This window comes from Pristiophorus japonicus, unplaced genomic scaffold (genome assembly GCF_044704955.1).
Source record: "Pristiophorus japonicus isolate sPriJap1 unplaced genomic scaffold, sPriJap1.hap1 HAP1_SCAFFOLD_390, whole genome shotgun sequence".
In the NCBI taxonomy this organism is placed as follows: domain Eukaryota; kingdom Metazoa; phylum Chordata; class Chondrichthyes; family Pristiophoridae; genus Pristiophorus; species Pristiophorus japonicus.
Genome location: NW_027253761.1, coordinates 208003 through 226994, shown reverse-complemented (window position 1 = coordinate 226994; position 18992 = coordinate 208003). Strand labels below are relative to the sequence as shown.

Sequence of the window (18992 nt, the reverse complement as noted above, 5' to 3'; positions counted from 1 at the left end):
CTGGGTTGAGTACTGGTGGGTACAGGTCTGTCACAGTATAACACTGGGGTACAGTACTGGTGGGTACAGGTCTATCACTGTAAAACACAGGCGTACAGTACAGATGGGTACAGGTCTGTCACTGTATAACACTGGGATACAGTACTGCTGGGTACAGGTCTGTCACTGTATAACACTGGAGTATAGTACTGGTGGTTACTGGTCTGCCACTGTGTAACACTGGGGTACAGTACTGGTGGGTACAGGTCTGTCACTGTATAACACTGGGGTACGGTACTGGTGGGTAAAGGTCAGTCACTGTATAACACTGGGGTACAGTACAGGTGGGTACAGGTCTGTCACTGTATAACACTGGGGTACAGTACTGGTGGGTAAAGGTCGTCACTGTATAACACTGGGGTACAGTACTGGTGGGTAAAGGTCAGTCACTGTATCACACTGGGGTACAGTACTGGTGGGCACAGGTTTGTCACTGTATGACACTGGGGTACAGTACTGGTGGGTACAGGTCTGTCACTGTAAACCACTGGGATACAGTACTGGTGGGTACAGCTCTGTCACTGTATAACACTGGGGTACAGTACTGGTGGGTACAGCTCTGTCACTGTAAAACACTGGGATACAGTATTGGTGGGTACAGGTCTGTCACTGTATAATACTGTGGTACAGTACTGGTGGGTACAGGTCTGTCACTGTAAACCACTGGGATACAGTACTGGTGGGTACAGCTCTGTCACTGTATAACAATGGGGTGCAGTACTGGTGGATACAGGTCTGCCAGTGTATAACACTAGGGTACAGAACTGGGGGGTACAGGTCTGTCACTGTATAACACTGCGGTACAGTACTGGTGGGTACAGGTCTGTCACTGTATAACACTGGGGTACAGTACTTGTGGGTACAGGTCTGTCACTGTATAACACTGGGGTACAGTACTGGTGGGTACAGCTCTGTCACTGTATAACACTGGGGTACAGTACTGGTGGGTACAGGTCTGTCACTGTATAACACTGGGGTACAGTACTGGTGGGTACAGGTCTGTCACTGTATAACACTGGGGTTACAGTGCTGGTGGGTACAGGTCTGTCACTGTATAACACTGGGGTACAGTACTGGTGGATACAGGTCTGTCACTGTATAACAACGGGGTACAGTACTGGTGGGTACAGGTCTGTCACTGTATAACACTGGGGTACAGTACTGGTGGGTACAGGTCTGTCACTGCTTTACACTAGGGTATAGTACTGGTGGGTACAGGTCTGTCACTGTATCACACTGGGGTACAGTACTGGTGGGTACAGGTCTGTCACTGTATAACACTGGGGTACAGTACTGGTGGGTACAGGTCTGTCACTGTATACCACTGGGGTACAGTACTGGTGGGTATAGATCTGCCACTGTATAACAGTGGGGTACAGTACTGGTGGGTACAGGCCTGTCACTGTCTAACACTGGGGTACAGTACTGGTGGGTACAGGGCTGTCACTGTATAAAACGGGGTACAGTGCAGGTGGGTACAGGTCTGTCACTGTGTAACACTGGGGTACATTACTGGTGGGTACAGGTCTGTCACTGTATAACACTGCTGTTCAGTACAGGTGGGTACATGTCTGCCACTGTATAACACTGGGGTACAGTCCTGGTGGGGACAGGTCTGTCACTGTATAACACTGGGGTACAGTACTGCTGGGTACAGGTCTGTCACTGTATAACACTGTGGTACAGCACTGGTGGGTACAGGTCTGTCACTGTATAACACTGTGGTACAGTACTGGTGGGTACAGGTCTGTCACGGTATAACACTGGGGTTCAGTACTGGTGGGTACAGGTCGATTCCTGAATAACACTGGGGTGCAGTACTGGTGGGTACAGGTCAGTCACTGTATAACACTGGGGTACAGTACTGGTGGGTACAAGTCTGTCACTGTATAACACTGGGGTACAGTACTGGTGGGTACAGGTCTGTCACTGTATAACACTGGGGTACAGTACTGGTGGGTACAGGTCTGTCACTGTATAACACTGTGGTACAATGCTGGTGAATACAGGTCTGTCACTGTATAACACTGGGTACAGTGCTGGTGGGTACAGGTCTGTCACTGTATACTACTGGGGTACAGTACTGGTGGGTACAGGTCTGTCTGGGTGTTATGTAATGAGAAAGGATTAATTAGCAATCTCGTTGTGCGAGGCCCCTTGGGGAAGAGTGACCATAATATGGTGGAATTCTGCATTAGGATGGAGAATGAAACAGTTAATTCAGAGACCATGGTCCAGAACTTAAAGAAGGCTAACTTTGAAGGTATGAGGCGTGAATTGGCTGAGATGGATTGGCGAATGATACTTAAGGGGTTGACTGTGGATGGGCAATGGCAGACATTTAGAGACCGCATGGATGAACTACAACAATTGTACATTCCTGTCTGGCATAGAAATAAAAAAGGGAAGGTGGCTCAACCGTGGCTATCAAGGGAAATCAGGGATAGTATTAAAGCCAAGGAAGTGGCATACAAATTGGCCAGAAATAGCAGCGAACCTGGGGACTGGGAGAAATTTAGAACTCAGCAGAGGAGGACAAAGGGTTTGATTAGGGCAGGGAAAATGGAGTATGAGAAGAAGCTTGCAGGGAACATTAAGACGGATTGCAAAAGTTTCTATAGATATGTAAAGAGAAAAAGGTTAGTAAAGACAAACGTAGGTCCCCTGCAGTCAGAATCAGGGGAAGTCATAACGGGGAACAAAGAAATGGCGGACCAATTGAACAAGTACTTTGGTTCGGTATTCACGAAGGAGGACACGAACAACCTTCCGGTTATAAAAGGGGTCGGGGGGTCTAGTAAGGAGGAGGAACTGAGGGAAATCCTTATTAGCCGGGAAATTGTGTTGGGGAAATTGATGGGATTGAAGGCCGATAAATCCCCAGGGCCTGATGGACTGCATCCCAGAGTACTTAAGGAGGTGGCCTTGGAAATAGTGGATGCGTTGACAGTCATTTTCCAACATTCCATTGACTCTGGATCAGTTCCTATGGAGTGGAGGGTAGCCAATGTAACCCCACTTTTTAAAAAAGGAGGGAGAGAGAAAACAGGGAATTATAGACCGGTCAGCCTGACATCGGTAGTGGGTAAAATGATGGAATCAATTATTAAGGATGTCATAGCAGTGCATTTGGAAAGAGGTGACATGATAGGTCCAAGTCAGCATGGATTTGTGAAAGGGAAATCATGCTTGACAAATCTTCTGGAATTTTTTGAGGATGTTTCCAGTAGAGTGGATAAGGGAGAACCAGTTGATGTGGTATATTTGGACTTTCAGAAGGCGTTCGACAAGGTCCCACACAAGAGATTGATGTGCAAAGTTAGAGCACATGGGATTGGGGGTAGTGTACTGACATGGATTGAGAACTGGTTGTCAGACAGGAAGCAAAGAGTAGGAGTAAATGGGTACTTTTCAGAATGGCAGGCAGTGACTAGTGGGGTACCGCAAGGTTCTGTGCTGGGGCCCCAGCTGTTTACACTGTACATTAATGATTTAGATGAGGGGATTAGATGTAGTATCTCCAAATTTGCGGATGACACTAAGTTGGGTGGCAGTGTGAGCTGTGAGGAGGATGCTGTGAGGCTGCAGAGCGACTTGGATAGGTTAGGTGAGTGGGCAAATGCATGGCAGATGAAGTATAATGTGGATAAATGTGAGGTTATCCACTTTGGTGGTAAAAACAGAGAGACAGACTATTATCTGAATGGTGACAGATTAGGAAAAGGGGAGGTGCAAAGAGACCTGGGTGTCATGGTACATCAGTCATTGAAGGTTGGCATGCAGGTGCAGCAGGCGGTTAAGAAAGCAAATGGCATGTTGGCCTTCATAGCAAGGGGATTTGAGTACAGGGGCAGGGAGGTGTTGCTACAGTTGTACAGGGCATTGGTGAGGCCACACCTGGAGTATTGTGTACAGTTTTGGTCTCCTAACCTGAGGAAGGACATTCTTGCTATTGAGGGAGTGCAGTGAAGGTTCACCAGACTGATTCCCGGGATGGCGGGACTGACCTATCAAGAAAGACTGGATCAACTGGGCTTGTATTCACTGGAGTTCAGAAGAATGAGAGGGGACCTCATAGAAACATATAAAATTCTGACGGGGTTAGACAGGTTAGATGCAGGAAGAATGTTCCCAATGTTGGGGAAGTCCAGAACCAGGGGTCACAGTCTAAGGATAAGGGGTAAGCCATTTAGGACCGAGATGCGGAGGAACTTCTTCACCCAGAGAGTGGTGAACCTGTGGAATTCTCTACCACAGAAAGTTGTTGAGGCCAATTCACTAAATATATTCAAAAAGGAGTTAGATGAGGTCCTTACTGCTAGGGGGATCAAGGGGTATGGCGAGAAAGCAGGAATGGGGTACTGAAGTTGAATGTTCAGCCATGAACTCATTGAATGGCGGTGCAGGCTAGAAGGGCCGAATGGCCTACTCCTGCACCTATTTTCTATGTTTCTATGTTTCTATGTCACTGTATACCACTGGGGTACAGTACTGGTGGGTATAGATCTGCCACTGTATAACAGTGGGGTACAGTACTGGTGGGTACAGGCCTGTCACTGTCTAACACTGGGGTACAGTACTGGTGGGTACAGGTCTGTCACTGTATAAAACGGGGTACAGTGCAGGTGGGTACAGGTCTGTCACTGTGTAACACTCGGGTACATTAGTGGTGGGTACAGGTCTGTCACTGTCTAACACTGCTGTTCAGTACAGGTGTGTACATGTCTGCCACTGTATAACACTGGGATACAGTCCTGGTGGGGACAGGTCTGTCACTGTATAACACTGGGGTACAGTACTGCTGGGTACAGGTCTGTCACTGTATAAAATGGGGTACAGTGCAGGTGGGTACAGGTCTGTCACTGTGTAACACTGGGGTACATTACTGGTGGGTACAGGTCTGTCACTGTATAACACTGCTGTTCAGTACAGGTGGGTACATGTCTGCCACTGTATAACACTGGGGTACAGTCCTGGTGGGGACAGGTCTGTCACTGTATAACACTGGGGTACAGTACTGCTGGGTACAGGTCTGTCACTGTATAACACTGTGGTACAGCACTGGTGGGTACAGGTCCGTCACTATATAACACTGGGGTACAGTACTGGTGGGTACAGGTCTGTCACTGTATAACACTGTGGTACAGTACTGGTGGGTGCAGGTCTGTCACTGTATAACACTGGGGTACAGTACTGGTGGGTACAGGTCGATTCCTGAATAACACTGGGTTGCAGTACTGGTGGGTACAGGTCAGTCACTGTATAACACTGGGGTACAGTACTGGTGGGTACAAGTCTGTCACTGTATAACACTGGGGTACAGTACTGGTGGGTACAGGTCTGTCACTGTATAACACTGGGGTACAGTACTGGTGGGTACAGGTCTGTCACTGTATAACACTGGGGTACAGTACTGGTGGGTACAGGTCTGTCACTGTATAACACTGTGGTACAATGCTGGTGAATACAGGTCTGTCACTGTATAACACTGGGGTACAGTACTGGTGGCTACAGGTCTGTCACTGTATAACACTGTGGTACAGTACTGGTGGGTACAGGTCTGTTACTGTATAACACTGGGGTACAGTGCTGGTGGGTACAGGTCTGTCACTGTATAACAACGGGGTACAGTACTGGTGGGTACAGGTCTGTCACTGTATAACACTGGGGTACAGTACTGGTGGGTACAGGTCTGTCACTGCTTTACACTAGGGTACAGTACTGGTGGGTACAGGTCTGTCACTGTATCACACTGGGGTACAGTTCTGGTGGGTACATGTCTGTCACTGTATAACACTGGGGTACAGTACTGGTGGGTACAGGTCTGTCACTGTATACCACTGGGGTACAGTACTGGTGGGTATAGATCTGCCACTGTATAACAGTGGGGTACAGTACTGGTGGGTACAGGCCTGTCACTGTCTAACACTGGGGTACAGTACTGGTGGGTACAGGTCTGTCACTGTATAAAACGGGGTACAGTGCAGGTGGGTACAGGTCTGTCACTGTGTAACACTGGGGTACATTACTGGTGGGTACAGGTCTGTCACTGTATAACACTGCTGTTCAGTACAGGTGGGTACATGTCTGCCACTGTATAACACTGGGGTACAGTCCTGGTGGGGACAGGTCTGTCACTGTATAACACTGGGGTACAGTACTGCTGGGTACAGGTCTGTCACTGTATAACACTGTGGTACAGCACTGGTGGGTACAGGTCCGTCACTATATAACACTGGGGTACAGTACTGGTGGGTACAGTTCTGTCACTGTATAACACTGTGGTACAGTACTGGTGGGTACAGGTCTGTCACGGTATAACACTGGGGTTCAGTACTGGTGGGTACAGGTCGATTCCTGAATAACACTGGGGTGCAGTACTGGTGGGTACAGGTCTGTCACTGTATAACACTGGGGTACAGTACCGGTGGGTACAGATCTGTCACTGTATGACACTGGGGTACAGTACTGGTGGGTACAGGTCTGTCACTGTATAACAATGGGGTGCAGTCCTGGTGGGTACAGTTCTGTAACTGTATAAAACTGGGGTATAGTACTGGTGGTTACTGGTCTGTCACTGTATAACAATGGGGTGCAGTACTGGTGGGTACAGGTCTGTCACTGTATAACACTGGGGTACAGTACTGGTGGGTACAGGTCTGTCACTGTATAACACTGGCGTACAGTACAGGTGGGTACAGGTCTGTCACTGTATAACACTGGGATACAGTACTGCTGGGTACAGGTCTGTCACTGTATAACACTGGGGTATAGTACTGGTGGTTACTGGTCTGTCACTGTATAACACTGGGGTACAGTACTGGTGTGTACAGGTCTGTCACTGTATAACACTGGGGTACAGTACTGGTGGGTACAGGTCTGTCACTGTATAACACTGGGGTACAGTACTGGTGGGTACAGGTCTGTCACTGTATAACACTGCGGTACAGTACTGGTGGGTACAAGTCTGTCACTGTATAACACTGGGATACAGTACTGGTGGGTACAGATCTGTCACTGTATAACACTAGGGTACAGTACTGGTGGGTACAGGTCTGTCACTGTATAAAATTGGGGTACAGTACTGGTGGGTACAGGTCTGTCACTGTATAACGCTGCTGTACAGTACAGGTGTGTACAGGTCTGTCACTGTATAACACTGGGGTACAGTACTGGTGGGTACAGGTCTGTCACTGTATAACACTGGGGTACAGTACTGGTAGGTACAGGTCTGTCACTGTATAACACTGCGGTACAGTACTGGTGGGTACAGGTCTGTCACGTTATAACACTGGGGTACAGTACTGCTGGGTACAGGTCTGTCACGGTATAACACTGGGGTACAGTACTGGTGGGTACAGGTCTGTCACTGTATAACACTGGGGTACAGTACTGGTGGGTACAGGTCTGCCACTGTATAACACTGGGGTACAGTACAGGTGGGTACAGGTCTGTCACTGTATAACACTGGGTTGAGTACTGGTGGGTACAGATCTGTCACAGTATAAAACTGGGGTACAGTACTGGTGCGTACAGTTCTGTCACTGCATAACACTGGGGTAAAGTACTGGTGGGTACAGGTCTGTCACTGTATAATACTGGGGTACAGTACTGGTGGGTACAGGTCTGTCATTGTATAACACTGGGGTACAGTACAGGTGGGTACAGGCCTGTCACTGTATAACACTGGGGTACAGTACTGGTGGGTACAGGTCTGTCATTGTATAACACTGGGGTACAGTACTGGTGGGTACAGGTCTGTCACTGTATAACACTGGGGTACAGTACTGGTGGGTACATGTCTGTCACTGTATAACACTGGGGTACAGTCCCGGTGGGTACTGGTCTGTCACTGTATAACATTGGGGTACAGTACTGGTGGGTACAGCTCTGTCACTGTATAACACTGGGGTACAGTACTGGTGGGTACAGGTCTGTCACTGTATAACACTGGGGTACAGTACTGGTGGGTACAGGTCTGTCACTGTATAACACTGGGGTGCAGTACTGGTGGGTACAGGTCTGTCACTGTATACCACTGGGGTACAGTACTGGTGGGTACAGGTCTGTCACTGTAAAACACTGGCGTACAGTACAGGTGGGTACAGGTCTGTCACTGTATAACACTGGGATACAGTACTGCTGGGTACAGGTCTGTCACTGTATAACACTTGGGTACAGTACTGGTGGGTACAGGTCTGTCACTGTATAACAATGGGGTGGAGTACTGGTGGGTACAGGTCTGCCAGTGTATAACACTAGGTACAGTACTGGTGGGTACAAGTCTGTCACTGTATAACACTGGGGTACAGTACTTGTGGGTACAGGTCTGTCACTGTATAACACTGGGGTACAGTACTGGTGGGTACAGGTCAGTCACTGTATAACACTGGGGTACATTTCAGGTGGGTACAGGTCTGTCACTGTATAACACTAGTGTACAGTACTGGTGGGTACAGGTCTGTCACTGTATAACACTGGGGTGCAGTACTGGTGGGTACAGGTCTGTCACTGTATAACACTGGGGCACATTACTGGTGGGTACAAGTCTGTCACTGTATCACACTGGTGTACAGTAATGGTGGGTACAGGTCTGTCACTGTATAACACTGCTGTACAGTACAGGTGTGTACAGGTCTGTCGCTGTATAACACTGGGGTACGGTACTGGTGGGTACAGGTCTGTCAATGTATATAACTGGGGTAGAGTACTGGTGTGTACAGGTCTGTCACTGTATAACACTGGGGTACAGTACAGGTGGGTACAGGTCTGTCACTGTATAATACCGGTGTACAGTACTGGTGGGTACAGGTCTGTCACTCTACAACACTTGGGTTCAGTACTGGTGGTTACAGGTCTGTCACTGTATAACACTGGGGTACAGTTCTGGTGGGTACAGGTCTGTCACTGTATAACACTGGGATACAGTACTGGTGGGTACAGGTCTGTCACTGTATAACACTGGGGTACAGTCCAGGTGGGTACAGGTCTGTCACTGTATAACACTGGGGTACAGTACTGGTGGGTACAGGTCTGTCACTGTATAACACTGGGGTACAGTACTGGTGGGTACAGGTCTGTCACTGTATAACACTGGGGTACAGTACTGGTGGGTACAGGTCTGTCACTGTATAACACTGGGGTACAGTACTGGTGGGTACAGGTCTGTCACTGTATAACACTGTGGTACAATGCTGGTGAATACAGGTCTGTCACTGTATAACACTGGGGTACAGTACTGGTGGGTACAGGTCTGTCACTGTATAACACTGTGGTACAGTACTGGTGGGTACAGGTCTGTTACTGTATAACACTGGGGTACAGTGCTGGTGGGTACAGGTCTGTCACTGTATACTACTGGGGTACAGTACTGGTGGGGACAGGTCTGTCACTGTATAACACTGGGGTACAGTACTGGTGGGTACAGGTCTGTCACTGTATAACACTGGGGTTACAGTGCTGGTGGGTACAGGTCTGTCACTGTATAACAACGGGGTACAGTACTGGTGGGTACAGGTCTGTCACTGTATAACACTGGGGTACAGTACTGGTGGGTACAGGTCTGTCACTGCTTTACACTAGGGTACAGTACTGGTGGGTACAGGTCTGTCACTGTATCACACTGGGGTACAGTTCTGGTGGGTACAGGTCTGTCACTGTATAACACTGGGGTACAGTACTGGTGGGTACAGGTCTGTCACTGTATACCACTGGGGTACAGTACTGGTGGGTATAGATCTGCCACTGTATAACAGTGGGGTACAGTACTGGTGGGTACAGGCCTGTCACTGTCTAACACTGGGGTACAGTACTGGTGGGTACAGGTCTGTCACTGTATAAAACGGGGTACAGTGCAGGTGGGTACAGGTCTGTCACTGTGTAACACTGGGGTACATTACTGGTGGGTACAGGTCTGTCACTGTATAACACTGCTGTTCAGTACAGGTGGGTACATGTCTGCCACTGTATAACACTGGGGTACAGTCCTGGTGGGGACAGGTCTGTCACTGTATAACACTGGGGTACAGTACTGCTGGGTACAGGTCTGTCACTGTATAACACTGTGGTACAGCACTGGTGGGTACAGGTCCGTCACTATATAACACTGGGGTACAGTACTGGTGGGTACAGGTCTGTCACTGTATAACACTGTGGTACAGTACTGGTGGGTACAGGTCTGTCACGGTATAACACTGGGGTTCAGTACTGGTGGGTACAGGTCGATTCCTGAATAACACTGGGGTGCAGTACTGGTGGGTACAGGTCTGTCACTGTATAACACTGGGGTACAGTACCGGTGGGTACAGATCTGTCACTGTATGACACTGGGGTACAGTACTGGTGGGTACAGGTCTGTCACTGTATAACAATGGGGTGCAGTCCTGGTGGGTACAGTTCTGTAACTGTATAAAACTGGGGTATAGTACTGGTGGTTACTGGTCTGTCACTGTATAACAATGGGGTGCAGTACTGGTGGGTACAGGTCTGTCACTGTATAACACTGGGGTACAGTACTGGTGGGTACAGGTCTGTCACTGTATAACACTGGCGTACAGTACAGGTGGGTACAGGTCTGTCACTGTATAACACTGGTATACAGTACTGCTGGGTACAGGTCTGTCACTGTATAACACTGGGGTATAGTACTGGTGGTTACTGGTCTGTCACTGTATAACAATGGGGTACAGTAATGGTGTGTACAGGTCTGTCACTGTATAACACTGGGGTACAGTACTGGTGGGTACAGGTCTGTCACTGTATAACACTGGGGTACAGTACTGGTGGGTACAGGTCTGTCACTGTATAACACTGCGGTACAGTACTGGTGGGTACAAGTCTGTCACTGTATAACACTAGGGTACAGTACTGGTGGGTACAGGTCTGTCACTGTATAACGCTGGGGTACAGTACTGGTGGGTAAAGGTCAGTCACTTTATAACACTGGGGTACAGTACAGGTGGGTACAGGTCCTTCACTGTATTACACTAGGGTACAGTACTGGTGGGTACAGGTCTGTCACTGTATAACGCTGGGGTACAGTACTGGTGGGTACAAGTCTGTCACTGTATAACACTAGGGTACAGTACTGGTGGGTACAGGTCTGTCACTGTATAACGCTGGGGTACAGTACTGGTGGGTAAAGATCTGTCACTTTATAACACTGGGGTACAGTACTGGTGGGTACAGGTCTGTCACTGTATAACACTGGGATACAGTACTGGTGGGTACAGATCTGTCACTGAATAACAATGGGGTGCAGTACTGCTGGGTGCATGTCTGTTACTGTATAACACTGGGGTACAGTACTGGTGGGTACAGGTCTGTCACTGTATGACACTGGGGTACAGTACTGGTGGGTACAGGTCTGTCACTGTATAACACTGCAGTACAGTGCTGGTGGGTACAGGTCAGTCACTGTATAACATTGGGGTACAGTAAAAATGGGTACAGATCTGTCACTGTATAACACTAGGGTACAGTACTGGTGGGTACAGGTCTGTCACTGTATAAAATTGGGGTACAGTACTGGTGGGTACAGGTCTGTCACTGTATAACGCTGCTGTACAGTACAGGTGTGTACAGGTCTGTCACTGTATAACACTGGGGTACAGTACTGGTGGGTACAGGTCTGTCACTGTATAACACTGGGGTACAGTACTGGTAGGTACAGGTCTGTCACTGTATAACACTGCGGTACAGTACTGGTGGGTACAGGTCTGTCACGTTATAACACTGGGGTACAGTACTGCTGGGTACAGGTCTGTCACGGTATAACACTGGGGTACAGTACTGGTGGGTACAGGTCTGTCACTGTATAACACTGGGGTACAGTACTGGTGGGTACAGGTCTGCCACTGTATAACACTGGGGTACAGTACAGGTGGGTACAGGTCTGTCACTGTATAACACTGGGTTGAGTACTGGTGGGTACAGATCTGTCACAGTATAAAACTGGGGTACAGTACTGGTGCGTACAGTTCTGTCACTGCATAACACTGGGGTAAAGTACTGGTGGGTACAGGTCTGTCACTGTATAATACTGGGGTACAGTACTGGTGGGTACAGGTCTGTCATTGTATAACACTGGGGTACAGTACAGGTGGGTACAGGCCTGTCACTGTATAACACTGGGGTACAGTACTGGTGGGTACAGGTCTGTCATTGTATAACACTGGGGTACAGTACTGGTGGGTACAGGTCTGTCACTGTATAACACTGGGGTACAGTACTGGTGGGTACATGTCTGTCACTGTATAACACTGGGGTACAGTCCCGGTGGGTACTGGTCTGTCACTGTATAACATTGGGGTACAGTACTGGTGGGTACAGCTCTGTCACTGTATAACACTGGGGTACAGTACTGGTGGGTACAGGTCTGTCACTGTATAACACTGGGGTACAGTACTGGTGGGTACAGGTCTGTCATTGTATAACACTGGGGTACAGTACTGGTGGGTACAGGTCTGTCGCTGTATAACACTGGGGTACAGTACTGGTGGGTACATGTCTGTCACTGTATAACACTGGGGTACAGTCCCGGTGGGTACTGGTCTGTCACTGTATAACATTGGGGTACAGTACTGGTGGGTACAGCTCTGTCACTGTATAACACTGGGGTACAGTACTGGTGGGTACAGGTCTGTCACTGTATAACACTGGGGTGGAGTACTGGTGGGTACAGGTCTGCCAGTGTATAACACTAGGTACAGTACTGGTGGGTACAAGTCTGTCACTGTATAACACTAGGGTACAGTACTGGTGGGTACAGCTCTGTCACTCTATAACACTGGGGTACAGTACTGGTGGGTACAGCTCTGTCACTGTATAACACTGGGGTACAGTACTGGTGGGTACAGGTCTGTCACTGTATAACACTGGGGTACAGTACTTGTGGGTACAGGTCTGTCACTGTATAACACTGGGGTACAGTACTGGTGGGTACAGGTCAGTCACTGTATAACACTGGGGTACATTTCAGGTGGGTACAGGTCTGTCACTGTATAACACTAGTGTACAGTACTGGTGGGTACAGGTCTGTCACTGTATAACACTGGGGTGCAGTACTGGTGGGTACAGGTCTGTCACTGTATAACACTGGGGCACATTACTGGTGGGTACAAGTCTGTCACTGTATCACACTGGTGTACAGTAATGGTGGGTACAGGTCTGTCACTGTATAACACTGCTGTACAGTACAGGTGTGTACAGGTCTGTCGCTGTATAACACTGGGGTACGGTACTGGTGGGTACAGGTCTGTCAATGTATATAACTGGGGTAGAGTACTGGTGTGTACAGGTCTGTCACTGTATAACACTGGGGTACAGTACAGGTGGGTACAGGTCTGTCACTGTATAATACCGGTGTACAGTACTGGTGGGTACAGGTCTGTCACTCTACAACACTTGGGTTCAGTACTGGTGGTTACAGGTCTGTCACTGTATAACACTGGGGTACAGTTCTGGTGGGTACAGGTCTGTCACTGTATAACACTGGGATACAGTACTGGTGGGTACAGGTCTGTCACTGTATAACACTGGGGTACAGTCCAGGTGGGTACAGGTCTGTCACTGTATAACACTGGGGTACAGTACTGGTGGGTACAGGTCTGTCACTGTATAACACTGGGGTACAGTACTGGTGGGTACAGGTCTGTCACTGTATAACACTGGGGTACAGTACTGGTGGGTACAGGTCTGTCACTGTATAACACTGGGGTACAGTACTGGTGGGTACAGGTCTGTCACTGTATAACACTGTGGTACAATGCTGGTGAATACAGGTCTGTCACTGTATAACACTGGGGTACAGTACTGGTGTGTACAGGTCTGTCGCTGTATAACACTGGGGTACGGTACTGGTGGGTACAGGTCTGTCAATGTATAACACTGGGGTACATTTCAGGTGGGTACAGGTCTGTCACTGTATAACACTAGTGTACAGTACTGGTGGGTACAGGTCTGTCACTCTATAACACTGGGGTACAGTACTGGTGGGTACAGCTCTGTCACTGTATAACACTGGGGTACAGTACTGGTGGGTACAGGTCTGTCACTGTATAACACTGGGGTACAGTACTTGTGGGTACAGGTCTGTCACTGTATAACACTGGGGTACAGTACTGGTGGGTACAGGTCAGTCACTTTATAACACTGGGGTACATTTCAGGTGGGTACAGGTCTGTCACTGTATAACACTAGTGTACAGTACTGGTGGGTACAGGTCTGTCACTGTATAACACTGGGGTGCAGTACTGGTGGGTACAGGTCTGTCACTGTATAACACTGGGGCACATTACTGGTGGGTACAAGTCTGTCACTGTATCACACTGGTGTACAGTAATGGTGGGTACAGGTCTGTCACTGTATAACACTGCTGTACAGTACAGGTGTGTACAGGTCTGTCGCTGTATAACACTGGGGTACGGTACTGGTGGGTACAGGTCTGTCAATGTATATAACTGGGGTAGAGTACTGGTGTGTACAGGTCTGTCACTGTATAACACTGGGGTACAGTACAGGTGGGTACAGGTCTGTCACTGTATAATACCGGTGTACAGTACTGGTGGGTACAGGTCTGTCACTCTACAACACTTGGGTTCAGTACTGGTGGTTACAGGTCTGTCACTGTATAACACTGGGGTACAGTTCTGGTGGGTACAGGTCTGTCACTGTATAACACTGGGATACAGTACTGGTGGGTACAGGTCTGTCACTGTATAACACTGGGGTACAGTCCAGGTGGGTACAGGTCTGTCACTGTATAACACTGGGGTACAGTACTGGTGGGTACAGGTCTGTCACTGTATAACACTGGGGTACAGTACTGGTGGGTACAGGTCTGTCACTGTATAACACTGGGGTACAGTACTGGTGGGTACAGGTCTGTCACTGTATAACACTGGGGTACAGTACTGGTGGGTACAGGTCTGTCACTGTATAACACTGTGGTACAATGCTGGTGAATACAGGTCTGTCACTGTATAACACTGGGGTACAGTACTGGTGGGTACAGGTCTGTCACTGTATAACACTGTGGTACAGTACTGGTGGGTACAGGTCTGTTACTGTATAACACTGGGGTACAGTGCTGGTGGGTACAGGTCTGTCACTGTATACTACTGGGGTACAGTACTGGTGGGTACAGGTCTGTCACTGTATAACACTGGGGTACAGTACTGGTGGGTACAGGTCTGTCACTGTATAACACTGGGGTTACAGTACTGGTGGGTACAGGTCTGTCACTGTATAACAACGGGGTACAGTACTGGTGGGTACAGGTCTGTCACTGTATAACACTGGGGTACAGTACTGGTGGGTACAGGTCTGTCACTGCTTTACACTAGGGTACAGTACTGGTGGGTACAGGTCTGTCACTGTATCACACTGGGGTACAGTTCTGGTGGGTACAGGTCTGTCACTGTATAACACTGGGGTACAGTACTGGTGGGTACAGGTCTGTCACTGTATACCACTGGGGTACAGTACTGGTGGGTATAGATCTGCCACTGTATAACAGTGGGGTACAGTACTGGTGGGTACAGGCCTGTCACTGTCTAACACTGGGGTACAGTACTGGTGGGTACAGGTCTGTCACTGTATAAAACGGGGTACAGTGCAGGTGGGTACAGGTCTGTCACTGTGTAACACTGGGGTACATTACTGGTGGGTACAGGTCTGTCACTGTATAACACTGCTGTTCAGTACAGGTGGGTACATGTCTGCCACTGTATAACACTGGGGTACAGTCCTGGTGGGGACAGGTCTGTCACTGTATAACACTGGGGTACAGTACTGCTGGGTACAGGTCTGTCACTGTATAACACTGTGGTACAGCACTGGTGGGTACAGGTCCGTCACTATATAACACTGGGGTACAGTACTGGTGGGTACAGGTCTGTCACTGTATAACACTGTGGTACAGTACTGGTGGGTACAGGTCTGTCACGGTATAACACTGGGGTTCAGTACTGGTGGGTACAGGTCGATTCCTGAATAACACTGGGGTGCAGTACTGGTGGGTACAGGTCTGTCACTGTATAACACTGGGGTACAGTACCGGTGGGTACAGATCTGTCACTGTATGACACTGGGGTACAGTACTGGTGGGTACAGGTCTGTCACTGTATAACAATGGGGTGCAGTCCTGGTGGGTACAGTTCTGTAACTGTATAAAACTGGGGTATAGTACTGGTGGTTACTGGTCTGTCACTGTATAACAATGGGGTGCAGTACTGGTGGGTACAGGTCTGTCACTGTATAACACTGGGGTACAGTACTGGTGGGTACAGGTCTGTCACTGTATAACACTGGCGTACAGTACAGGTGGGTACAGGTCTGTCACTGTATAACACTGGGATACAGTACTGCTGGGTACAGGTCTGTCACTGTATAACACTGGGGTATAGTACTGGTGGTTACTGGTCTGTCACTGTATAACACTGGGGTACAGTACTGGTGTGTACAGGTCTGTCACTGTATAACACTGGGGTACAGTACTGGTGGGTACAGGTCTGTCACTGTATAACACTGGGGTACAGTACTGGTGGGTACAGGTCTGTCACTGTATAACACTGCGGTACAGTACTGGTGGGTACAAGTCTGTCACTGTATAACACTAGGGTACAGTACTGGTGGGTACAGGTCTGTCACTGTATAACGCTGGGGTACAGTACTGGTGGGTAAAGGTCAGTCACTGTATAACACTGGGGTACAGTACAGGTGGGTACAGGTCCTTCACTGTATTACACTAGGGTACAGTACTGGTGGGTACAGGTCTGTCACTGTATAACACTGGGATACAGTACTGGTGGGTACAGATCTGTCACTGTATAACACTAGGGTACAGTACTGGTGGGTACAGGTCTGTCACTGTATAAAATTGGGGTACAGTACTGGTGGGTACAGGTCTGTCACTGTATAACGCTGCTGTACAGTACAGGTGTGTACAGGTCTGTCACTGTATAACACTGGGGTACAGTACTGGTGGGTACAGGTCTGTCACTGTATAACACTGGGGTACAGTACTGGTAGGTACAGGTCTGTCACTGTATAACACTGCGGTACAGTACTGGTGGGTACAGGTCTGTCACGTTATAACACTGGGGTACAGTACTGCTGGGTACAGGTCTGTCACGGTATAACACTGGGGTACAGTACTGGTGGGTACAGGTCTGTCACTGTATAACACTGGGGTACAGTACTGGTGGGTACAGGTCTGTCACTGTATGACACTGGGGTACAGTACTGGTGGGTACAGGTCTGTCACTGTATAACACTGCAGTACAGTGCTGGTGGGTACAGGTCAGTCACTGTATAACATTGGGGTACAGTAAAAATGGGTACAGATCTGTCACTGTATAACACTAGGGTACAGTACTGGTGGGTACAGGTCTGTCACTGTATAAAATTGGGGTACAGTACTGGTGGGTACAGGTCTGTCACTGTATAACGCTGCTGTACAGTACAGGTGTGTACAGGTCTGTCACTGTATAACACTGGGGTACAGTACTGGTGGGTACAGGTCTGTCACTGTATAACACTGGGGTACAGTACTGGTAGGTACAGGTCTGTCACTGTATAACACTGCGGTACAGTACTGGTGGGTACAGGTCTGTCACGTTATAACACTGGGGTACAGTACTGCTGGGTACAGGTCTGTCACGGTATAACACTGGGGTACAGTACTGGTGGGTACAGGTCTGTCACTGTATAACACTGGGGTACAGTACTGGTGGGTACAGGTCTGCCACTGTATAACACTGGGGTACAGTACAGGTGGGTACAGGTCTGTCACTGCATAACACTGGGTTGAGTACTGGTGGGTACAGATCTGTCACAGTATAAAACTGGGGTACAGTACTGGTGCGTACAGTTCTGTCACTGCATAACACTGGGGTAAAGTACTGGTGGGTACAGGTCTGTCACTGTATAATACTGGGGTACAGTACTGGTGGGTACAGGTCTGTCATTGTATAACACTGGGGTACAGTACAGGTGGGTACAGGCCTGTCACTGTATAACACTGGGGTACAGTACTGGTGGGTACAGGTCTGTCATTGTATAACACTGGGGTACAGTACTGGTGGGTACAGGTCTGTCACTGTATAACACTGGGGTACAGTACTGGTGGGTACATGTCTGTCACTGTATAACACTGGGGTACAGTCCCGGTGGGTACTGGTCTGTCACTGTATAACATTGGGGTACAGTACTGGTGGGTACAGCTCTGTCACTGTATAACACTGGGGTACAGTACTGGTGGGTACAGGTCTGTCACTGTATAACACTGGGGTACAGTACTGGTGGGTACAGGTCTGTCACTGTATAACACTGGGGTGCAGTACTGGTGGGTACAGGTCTGTCACTGTATACCACTGGGGTACAGTACTGGTGGGTACAGGTCTGTCACTGTAAAACACTGGCGTACAGTACAGGTGGGTACAGGTCTGTCACTGTATAACACTGGGATACAGTACTGCTGGGTACAGGTCTGTCACTGTATAACACTTGGGTACAGTACTGGTGGGTACAGGTCTGTCACTGTATAACAATGGGGTGGAGTACTGGTGGGTACAGGTCTGCCAGTATATAACACTAGGTACAGTACTGGTGGGTACAAGTCTGTCACTGTATAACACTAGGGTACAGTACTGGTGGGTACAGCTCTGTCACTCTATAACACTGGGGTACAGTACTGTGGGTACAGCTCTGTCACTGTATAACACTGGGGTACAGTACTGGTGGGTACAGGTCTGTCACTGTATAACACTGTGGTACAGTACTGGTGGGTACAGGTCTGTTACTGTATAACACTGGGGTACAGTGCTGGTGGGTACAGGTCTGTCACTGTATACTACTGGGGTACAGTACTGGTGGGTACAGGTCTGTCACTGTATAACACTGGGGTGCAGTACTGGTGGGTACAGGTCTGTCACTGTATAACACTGGGGTTA

General features: G+C 48.8%; 1 protein-coding gene across 3 annotated transcripts in view; it reads left to right on the top strand.

The window, feature by feature from the left end:
• The window catches only part of LOC139250562 (retinoic acid receptor RXR-alpha), a 235323-nt gene that overhangs the window by 134000 nt on the left and 82331 nt on the right, over positions 1-18992 (top strand). The gene's annotated exons all lie outside the window — the stretch shown is intronic.